Below are 9857 nucleotides of genomic sequence, written 5' to 3' on the forward strand. Positions count from 1 at the left end.
AGGATGTTGATCCAGGAACATGTTGTACTTGGTGAAATCACGCTCGCCCACCCAGAACAATCATTAGTCAAGCTGCTCTCTGATCCAAACTACAGACTGGACAAACTCAAGTATGTTCAACACTAACAATCATCCTGTCATGTGTGTTTGGACATGTGTGTGCTGTAAAGTCATTGAAAACCCATATGTACATCAATCCCTGCATACAGCATACATACTTAAGATGATCTTGAACAGCAGCATCTGAGAAACAGACTCAAGTCTCTGATCCCAAAACATCAATTCAAAGCTTGTTGCTGCTGTGGAAAGTAAATGCTCAGTGCTTTCAGAGACCAAACAGATAGCATTGACAAAGAGTAAAATTACAGAGCTTATTGTGTCTCCATGTTTATCTTCAACCACTAGATATGACTAACCCTAGGACTACGGAAATGTAGGTCATGCACATAGTTTTTTTTTTTTTTTTGGAGCAAACAATATTATATTATTATATAACTACATTATATTTCTATACCTCAACCCTACACCTACCCCTAAAACTGAACCCTGACAGAAATATTTTGGATCATTAGGTTTTAATTAAATCATTCTTTAGTCATGTTATTAAATCTTTTGAATTAAGTGGACTGTTATAATCTCTCTTCTTGTGTTCAGATGCATGTGATCTCACACTGGATTTAAACACAGCAAACACTCTTCTTGCTCTGTCTGAGATGAACAGAAAAGTGACATGTGTGAGAGAGAAGCAGCCGTATCCTGATCATCCAGAGAGATTTGATGAGTGTCATCAGGTTCTGTGTAAAGAGAGTCTGACTGGACGCTGTTACTGGGAGGCTGAATGGAGTGGCGGGGGGGTTTATATGTCAGTGACATATAAAGGAATCAGCAAGAAGGGAAATGGCTATTTTAGGTTTATACGCAATGAAAAGTCCTGGAGTCTGAACTGTACTGCTGAAGTATTCATTGTCCATCACAGTAATTGGGACAGAAACACATTTGTCTCTTCATCGTCTAAGAGAGTAGGAGTGTATCTGGACTGGTCAGCCGGCACTCTGTCCTTCTACAGCGTCTCTGACACACACACACACTCACACACTTACACACATTCACTGAACCCCTCTATACTGGATTTGTTTTTTTTATTCTGGTAGTAGTTCAGTGTCTCTGTGTGAGATTAAACAGCCTCCTGTGAGAAACAACTGAGACACACAGTTGAGTGAAAGAAACACACTCACATTATCTCTCTCTTTAACTCTCACAGCTGAAAACTTTCTTCTAATCTTAATTTCATTAGACTTCAGTCTAAACTTTTGTCTATCACCAAATTTTTTTACTTTTTTTTTTTTTTAATTTGCAGAGAAGTACAAATTCTTAATTCCATGTCAGAGTTATTTCACAATTTCACACCTTTGACAGACAAATCTATTTTCATGTTTTACCACCCTTATCGCTTTTATATAGCATATAAATTGCATATATTTTTTTTCATATTTCTCCATACCTTCACACATCAAATACTGTATGGTACTGTGAGAGAACTGTACAGTATATGTAAGTTCTGATTCAGTATATCCAAGTTCAACTTTTTTAGTCACATACACAATCATACACAATACAACATGTAGTGAAATGCTTGGTACGACTCTCCACACAGAATGCAATAGACTATATATATTAAAATAGTAAAAATGCTGGGTTAAATATAACCCAGCGCTGGGTTATATTTAACCCAGCATTTTTTAGAGTGTAGTAATAAGAAGAGAAAAAGAAAAACTGTATCCTAAGAAATAAGTTGAGAATAATGAATAAAGTTACAAATTACTGTAAAAAAACCTTTTACATTAGTAATATGGGATTTCCAAAGCAATTTATGACTATCCAAAATTGTATTGTCATACACTCTAAAAAATGCTGGGTTAAATACAACCCAGTGCTGGGTAAAACAGGGACAAACCCAGCGGTTGGGTTCAAAACAACCCAACCGCTGGGTCAAAACAACCCAATAGCTGGGTTTGTCCCTTTTTAACCCAGCGCTGGGTTAAAAAGGGACAAACCCAGCTATTGGGTTGTTTTGACCCAGCGGTTGGGTTGTTTTGAACCCAACCGCTGGGTTTGTCCCTGTTTTACCCAGCACTGGGTTGTATTTAACCCAGCATTTTTTAGAGTGTACATTCTTTATTTTCTTTATTATTAATCCTAATTTTCACTTGATTATTGATTTGCTGATTACTAAATATTATGAACTTTGTTTTGCTTAAATTCAGTGATAGGCTGATTACATATAAACATGTCCTTAAAATTCTCACTGTCTTACAATCACAGTTAAACTGGTTGTTCAATAGAGTTGAAGATGTGGATCAAACTTGTGTCAAATTTAGTCTTTGTAGAGACTCAATGATCAGGAGAGTTTGAGAATAGCTCATAGTTGTGTAGCTTGAATACATTGAATGATCAGCTTGTGTCTTGAGCTCAACATTATTACGGGCTGAAATTTTATCTCCAAATTATATATTTTGTCCTGTTGCTTCCAAACCCTCACAGCTAACAAATGTTTCTTATTGTCTGTCACTCAGTATGGGTCAGTGTTAGATACAAACAGTTATTATAAACTTTGACATTAACTGATTGTATAAAATAAAATAATATTTTCATATCTAGTGATTTTGACAAAAGTAGGGACACAGCTGTAACCTACAAATTTTTTCAAATGAACCCTGTTCTGTCAAGATATACAGTAGCTAATAGTATTTATTTAAAACTACACTCTAAAAAATGCTGGGTTAAATACAACCCAGTGCTGGGTAAAATAGGGACAAACCCAGCAATTGGGTTGTTTTGAGCCAGCGGTTGGGTTAAATGATTAACCCAGCCTTCTGGGTAGTAACCCAACCACTGGGTCAAAACAGCCCAATTGCTGGGTTTGTCCCTGTTTTACCCAGCACTGGGTTGTATTTAACCCAGCATTTTTTAGAGTGTACATTCTTTATTTTCTTTATTATTAATCCTAATTTTCACTTGATTATTGATTTGCTGATTACTAAATATTATGAACTTTGTTTTGCTTAAATTCAGTGATAGGCTGATTACATATAAACATGTCCTTAAAATTCTCACTGTCTTACAATCACAGTTAAACTGGTTGTTCAATAGAGTTGAAGATGTGGATCAAACTTGTGTCAAATTTAGTCTTTGTAGAGACTCAATGATCAGGAGAGTTTGAGAATAGCTCATAGTTGTGTAGCTTGAATACATTGAATGATCAGCTTGTGTCTTGAGCTCAACATTATTACGGGCTGAAATTTTATCTCCAAATTATATATTTTGTCCTGTTGCTTCCAAACCCTCACAGCTAACAAATGTTTCTTATTGTCTGTCACTCAATATGGGTCAGTGTTAGATACAAACAGTTATTATAAACTTTGACATTAACTGACTGTATAAAATAAAATAAAATAATATTTTCATATCTAGTGATTTTGACAAAAGTAGGGACACAGCTGTAACCTACAAATTTTTTCAAATGAACCCTGTTCTGTCAAGATATACAGTAGCTAATAGTATTTATTTAAAACTACACTCTAAAAAATGCTGGGTTAAATACAACCCAGTGCTGGGTAAAATAGGAACAAACCAAGTATTAGTGCAAATACACTCTAAAAAATGCTGGGTTAAATACAACCCCGTGCTGGGTAAAATAGGGACAAACCCAGCACGGGGTTGTATTTAACCCAGCATTTTTTTGAGTGTATTTGCACTAATACTTGTGTATGTTGCTGTTTTAAAAACTATACTTTGACTTGCTCTGTATCATGTTTAAAAATCAGTGATTGGATGGTTTGGTATTTCAAGCTCACCACCAGAGGTCTCTGTCACCCCTTATTGAAATTGACTCCAATATAAGACACAATTCCAATATTCACTGTTAATCACTGTTTATTTTGTATTATTGCAAGTATTGTTAAAGTATTCTTATTGTTGCAGTTATAAGAACCAACATTTATGTTAATCTATTCAATTTATAAATATATGAGTCTTTTGCTAATTCAAATAGGCCTATTTTTTACCAATAAAAGCTATATGTTTGAAAACCTGTCTCTGTCTCTATAACCTTGTTGAAATGGATTTAGTGTTTTACACTGCAGTCCTGACTCCTGAGCACCGATATCTGTAATCTGTAGCTTTATGTTGTGTATATTGTGTGAATATTCAAATCTAGAGAACTTTATAAAAACAAATAAAAAAAAACTTGCAGCAGAGGCTATTCACAATAGGCTGTCTGAACATTGATATATATTATATCAAAACGCATTACTGCTGTAGTGGCGTTTAAATCTTCGAAATGGGCCAATCTTTCTCGTTCACTTTCATGCACCGATTCGATCACTAAAGTCTCCCGTTTAAAGTGCTCAAAAAGTGAGTAAAACGGGGTTCAACTCTTTTTTTATTTTTGTTGTGCATTGTTCTTCTGCACGTGCATCATCACCAGCAGATGTCAGTCATGCATTTAATGTGAATCTGAGAAGCTGCCGAATTGAATTTAATATACAAAGTTATGTGTAATGCGTCACTTAAACTGACTGTAAATGAACACTGAAGATTCAGAATGTGTTGATATTCTGTCAAATGCATGAGATTAACATATAAACATAAACTAATCATTACTTGCTCTAGTAAACAATTAATGAATGGTTGTTTCTCCTTTGCTGACCCTTTCTTTCTTTGCTGGGTCTGATGCGGGGCCCCCCTCGGTCCGTTCGCTGCACCAGTTGCACCTCCCCAAAGGATGGCCCTGCTATAGCCTATTGCTATCCTTTGAGTAAATATCGATGATATTATTTCAGTACTTATAACGCACTTTTTAAATACCACATATTAATCTTATACATCTGTTTTTCCCCAGTTTAAACTTTCATTTGAACTGGCTGTGAGGTTATTTAGACAGTTCTGTGGTGTGATTGTAATATTGTAATATTCAATATATTACAAAAATAAATTATTAGAATACAAAAAAATATCATAAATATAAAAAAAAAAGGTCATAAAAGCAGATATATTCTGATAGTATAAATGTATGTGCTGTATAAACATGCTTTTAAAGTAGTTTTACTATATGAATTTATGTTTTATAATTATGTGGATGATTTATTTTTATGAACTTGAATTACATTGAGTTCTTTATAGCTTAGCTTATTTTTACATTAAATTGATGAGCTTGCATCAGTGTTATTTTAATATCATTGAGATACTATTATAGCTTTTATCAATATTTTGAATTGTTTTCATTTTTATATATTTTGTTTTCATTTTAATTTCAGTTGAAGTTTTAATAATTTTGTTGCGTTTCGTCATTTTTATTATTATTAGTGTTTTTTGTAAACGTCGATATTTTTATGAATTTTAATTTCAGTGTTAGTTTTAGTTATTTTATTATCAAGTTAAAGTCAATGAAAAAGAAATTTTGCTTTGGCTATGGTTTTTAATATTTTCTTTTATTTCAGTTAAAGTTTAATTTTTATTTCTATTTGGAGTAACGGATTTTTTTTATGGTTTTAGTTTTAGTTAACTATAATATTGCTGGCTTGCATTAAACACTGAAACTGGACTATAAGCTTTCCATCTGTAATAACTTCAGAGGTGTAAAGTATTTGAGTAAATGTAATTAATTACTGTACTTGAGTATCTTTTTGGCTACTTTTTAGTTTTACTGAGTATCAAAGATATTAGCAACTTTTACTCTCTACTTATCTCTGCTCTTTACTCCACTACATTTGTAATGAGTGTTGCAGTTACACATTACATTTTGCATGGCACCTTGCTTTTTCTGCAGCAGTTTATTTCTGCTACAAAAGAAGTGATATTGCAACTACAGGGCACTGAAAGTACTATACACTCTAAAAAATGCTGGGTTAAAAAGGGACAAACCCAGCTATTGGGTTGTTTTGACCCAGCGGTTGGGTTCAAAACAACCCAACCGCTGGGTCAAAACAACCCAATAGCTGCCATATCTCATGCGTTTTGCCCTTACTCACCCAAACTTGTCAACGAGGCTACTTTACATGAATGTGAGCTCCTTAACAACAGCAATGAGGCCGAAACCAGCTCATCCAGTGCAAGAATGCGTTGACTTTTTTATTTTACTTAACATGATTTATTCTCCTGTATTCTTATCCTGTTATTATTGTACACGTTTATTAATAAACAAATTAAGTAAAATAAATAAATAAAAATACTTAACATGATTTTATTTATCCATTATACTGAAGAGACCTTTTTGAATGATTTTTTTTTTTGAGGTGTTCACTTTTATTTTGGTTTTAGAAAATAAATGTGATTGCTCTCCTCACAAATCAACTCTTTAGCCTTGTCCAAATACCCACACTTGCGGTCTTTGCACTTGACCACTTGACTACTTATATGACGTATTTCCTGTATCCTGTTATTATTGTACACGTTTATTAATAAACAAATTAAGTAAAATAAATAAATAAAAATACTTAACATGATTTTATTTATCCATTATACTGAAGAGACCTTTTTGAATGATTTTTTTTTTTGAGGTGTTCACTTTTATTTTGGTTTTAGAAAATAAATGTGATTGCTCTCCTCACAAATCAACTCTTTCTTGTTTTCACTGAAAGAGTCTCTTTGACTAGTGCATCTTTGAGCCTATATTTGATGAGTAAAATACCTAAGTATTGTTAAAATCAGATACTATAAGGTTGATGATACACGGGGCAACTTTTTGAGCAATTTTGCCGGGCATCTTTTTTTGAGCAATGTTGCTTGGGCACTTTCACATTGAGAATGGATAACAAATGTCTGGATACTTTAGATCGGTCGTGGGCCCTGTGTCTCATCTGGTTGCCCTTTGAAGGCAACATAGGTCAAAGTTGCCCGGCAACATTGCTCAAAAAGTTGCCCCGTGTATCATCAGCCTTAGACTTTTACTCAAGTTGTTTTGAATTTGGTGACTTGTAACTTGTAATGGAGCAATGTTCACTGTAAGGTATCTGTACTTTTACTCAAGTATGGTTTTCAGGTACTCTTTACACCTCTGAATAACTTTAGCTGTTGAAACTTGACGCACCTGCACCTTCTCTCTTTCTCGACAGGTGGCGCGGTGTGTTTAGTAATAATAGAGTTGAAGGGGCGGAGCAGAAAGACTGTTACACACACACACACACACACACACACACACACACACCTAGCAGGCCGTCGGAGCGCGCTGATTCTCCAAACACACACTCACACGCTGAAGAGCCCAGCAGCATCATCCTCCTCCTCCTCCTCCTCATCATCATCTTCCCTTCAGCCTGTGCACGAGCGCTCAGCATCATCACTGACCGATTGTCACACAATGAAACGAACGCGCGCAGCTTCATCTGAAGGTAAGACAGCTGGAGTTCAGAGCAGCATCAGACTGCCTTTACAAAGCAGCGCAGCTGGAATTAATGCGCGATGCGGCGCTGTGATTCTGCGTGTGCGGTTCACGAGGAGACACTAATGCAGCAGCAGCAACGGCGCCTTTAGTTCCTCTCTAGACTCTAGAGATTCTGTAACACAGGTGCTCTGATCTGTAGCAGCACGTTTTGGCAGGACATGAGTGTTTCGAGCTGCTTCTGTCCTCCAGAATTTGGGAAAAGAGTCATTGGAGACGCCAGTTTTCACTTTCTAAACAGTTACAGGTGTGCACCCATCGAAACCGCTTTCATAAATGTTGCAATTAATATTTGATTCTGATATGCTGTTTTCATGTTGCTAGATAGTTAGTTGTTACTGCTGGTTAAATGACAGTTACTGTAATCCGTTGAATATTGCAATATTAAGCTTTTAATGTGTCATGTGGAAAGTAAACCCATCTATTAAACAGTTTAGTCGTGAGCAGGTGGTTTTGATGCATGTTTTGCAGTGTCACTCAGTTGATGGTTTTTGGTTAATTGAGATTGCAATATGTTTGGTTAATAGTCCTATAGGCTACATTTAATATTTAGTTTTTAATCTTTACTCCAAGTTTTTTATTCACAAAGTATCTTATATGAGTAGGTAGACTGAAAAGTATTACAGGCACAACGTGATATAGATGCCTGTATCAAATATTTGATTGTTTAATTTGTATATTTGCATGCTTTATTGCTTGATTTGCAGTCGCTTTGGATAAAAAAAGGATCTGCTAAATGCATAAATGTAAAGCCACAAGTGCACAACACATACCCTGATGTACAACAGTAGGTCAGAAATGAATACAATACACAGCAAATGTAAATAAATTTATAATGCACAAATAAAATATAAAAAGGCAAGCAATATAATAAAATTACAGCAAAGCAAACAATAATTTAAGTGTGTTTGATATCTGTGTTGGTTTGAGGAGGATGGAGTCTCACTCTGTTTGTGATTTGTTGTATTTGTCTGGACATGGAGTTGATTTAAACTGCTGGTTAAATGATGGCAACTGCTGAGTGAGTCTATATTAAACATTACGTTCTGTTATTTTGTTATTAGAAACTGAATGTAGTCAGTAGATGGTTGACTTCTGCCCTGAGGTGTTGCAGTATCATATACGTTTAATTAATTAATATATTTGCCTAAAATGTTTCTTTGCACTTGTAAATGTGTTTGACACCTTTAAATAATGAGTGACAGATTGGGCTGTTTGGCATTGAACTGTAGATGCATGTGATTGTTGTCAATCATTATTTAAATGTGTGTTAATTTCATGTATGGAGTCTTGATGTTGATTTGAAGAAGATAGAGTCTCTATCTGTTAAATCAATCCCTCACAAGCAATCAAGACAATAGTAATTGTGTGTAGCTGTGCTGATCTGATTTATTATGCCGATATCTAATTGATTTGTTCAGGTGATATGCTCTGATTTACCTGGTTAGTTACTGCCTGTCAGGTGCTGTGATGAATTATTGATGCTGTAGACTCAGTTTAATTCAGCAGTGAGTGGTTGACTGTTCAGATGCTGATTGACAGAAACGTAGCCTTCAGGTCATGCAGGTCAGTTTATGTCTATTTCACTGTCAGAAAATGTCCAAAATCATTCAACCGAAAAGTCATCCTCGAATATTTGCTGAGAAAATGTTTTTCAGACATTATACTCTGCTACTAATTGCCACTTAATGAAGTTAAAGCTTGTTCATTTAACGCTGTCAATCATTCCTAAAATTTAGAGTTGAAAGTCTAATTACACAGATGAGTTTGAAACGTTTGCTTACATCTGCAGCCTAATGTATTCAAGAGCAAATTTACATGTTCAACAATGAGCTTACATATTTAGACGTTTGTAAAATCACACAGATGGTTAAATTTGCTGCCAGACCTTCAGCTCTAGACGGGCAGAAGAATGAGACGAATTAAAGGAAGATCTGTCTTGGAAAGGACATTAATTGAGCGCTGTTTTGATGTTGACTCTTGTCTTTAGGTCTTTAGGCTTCAGTAAGTGCTGGAGATCTTCAGATCCAGCCCAGATTTCACTCCGAACGCAGAACAGAACTTATGCAGAGACGAACGAGCGACTTGTCTGTGTTTGAACGGAGTTCAGATGAGACGAGTGACTCTAATGAAACCTTTCGAGAACATGTTTGAGGCATAGGTTCACAAATCACAAAATATTTCACAAATCAAAAAATGTTACACAAATCACAAAAATGTTAAATAAAGCCTGTGTTTCGGACCATTAGGATTTTTTGTTGTTGCATCATGATGTTATTTTCATTGCAATTATTGACATTTTTCCTCAGTTCTCATATACTGTATACAAAAAAAAGTAAATGTATTTACTGTACATTATTTTTTGTTATTTAGCCTATGTGTATATATATGTGTGTGTGTGTGTGAGTATTTATATTAT

At 35.0% G+C, this 9857-nt stretch overlaps 1 protein-coding gene and 1 pseudogene across 1 annotated transcript in view; both read left to right on the plus strand.

Annotated features, from left to right (window-relative positions):
• The window catches only part of LOC107678745 (NACHT, LRR and PYD domains-containing protein 12-like), a 20102-nt pseudogene extending 18853 nt beyond the window's left edge, over positions 1-1249 (plus strand).
• A 5928-nt stretch (positions 1250-7177) lies between these two features.
• Positions 7178-9857, plus strand: part of LOC107678777 (kelch-like protein 29) — a 142343-nt gene continuing 139663 nt past the window's right edge. The window contains exon 1 of the mRNA XM_016474169.1: positions 7178-7388. The gene's annotated coding sequence lies outside the window, so the exon portion shown is untranslated. The remainder of the gene's footprint in view (positions 7389-9857) is intronic.

Source organism: Sinocyclocheilus anshuiensis, unplaced genomic scaffold, assembly GCF_001515605.1.
Source record: "Sinocyclocheilus anshuiensis isolate Anshui unplaced genomic scaffold, SAMN03320099.WGS_v1.1 scaffold208, whole genome shotgun sequence".
NCBI classification, from domain to species: Eukaryota; Metazoa; Chordata; class Actinopteri; order Cypriniformes; family Cyprinidae; genus Sinocyclocheilus; species Sinocyclocheilus anshuiensis.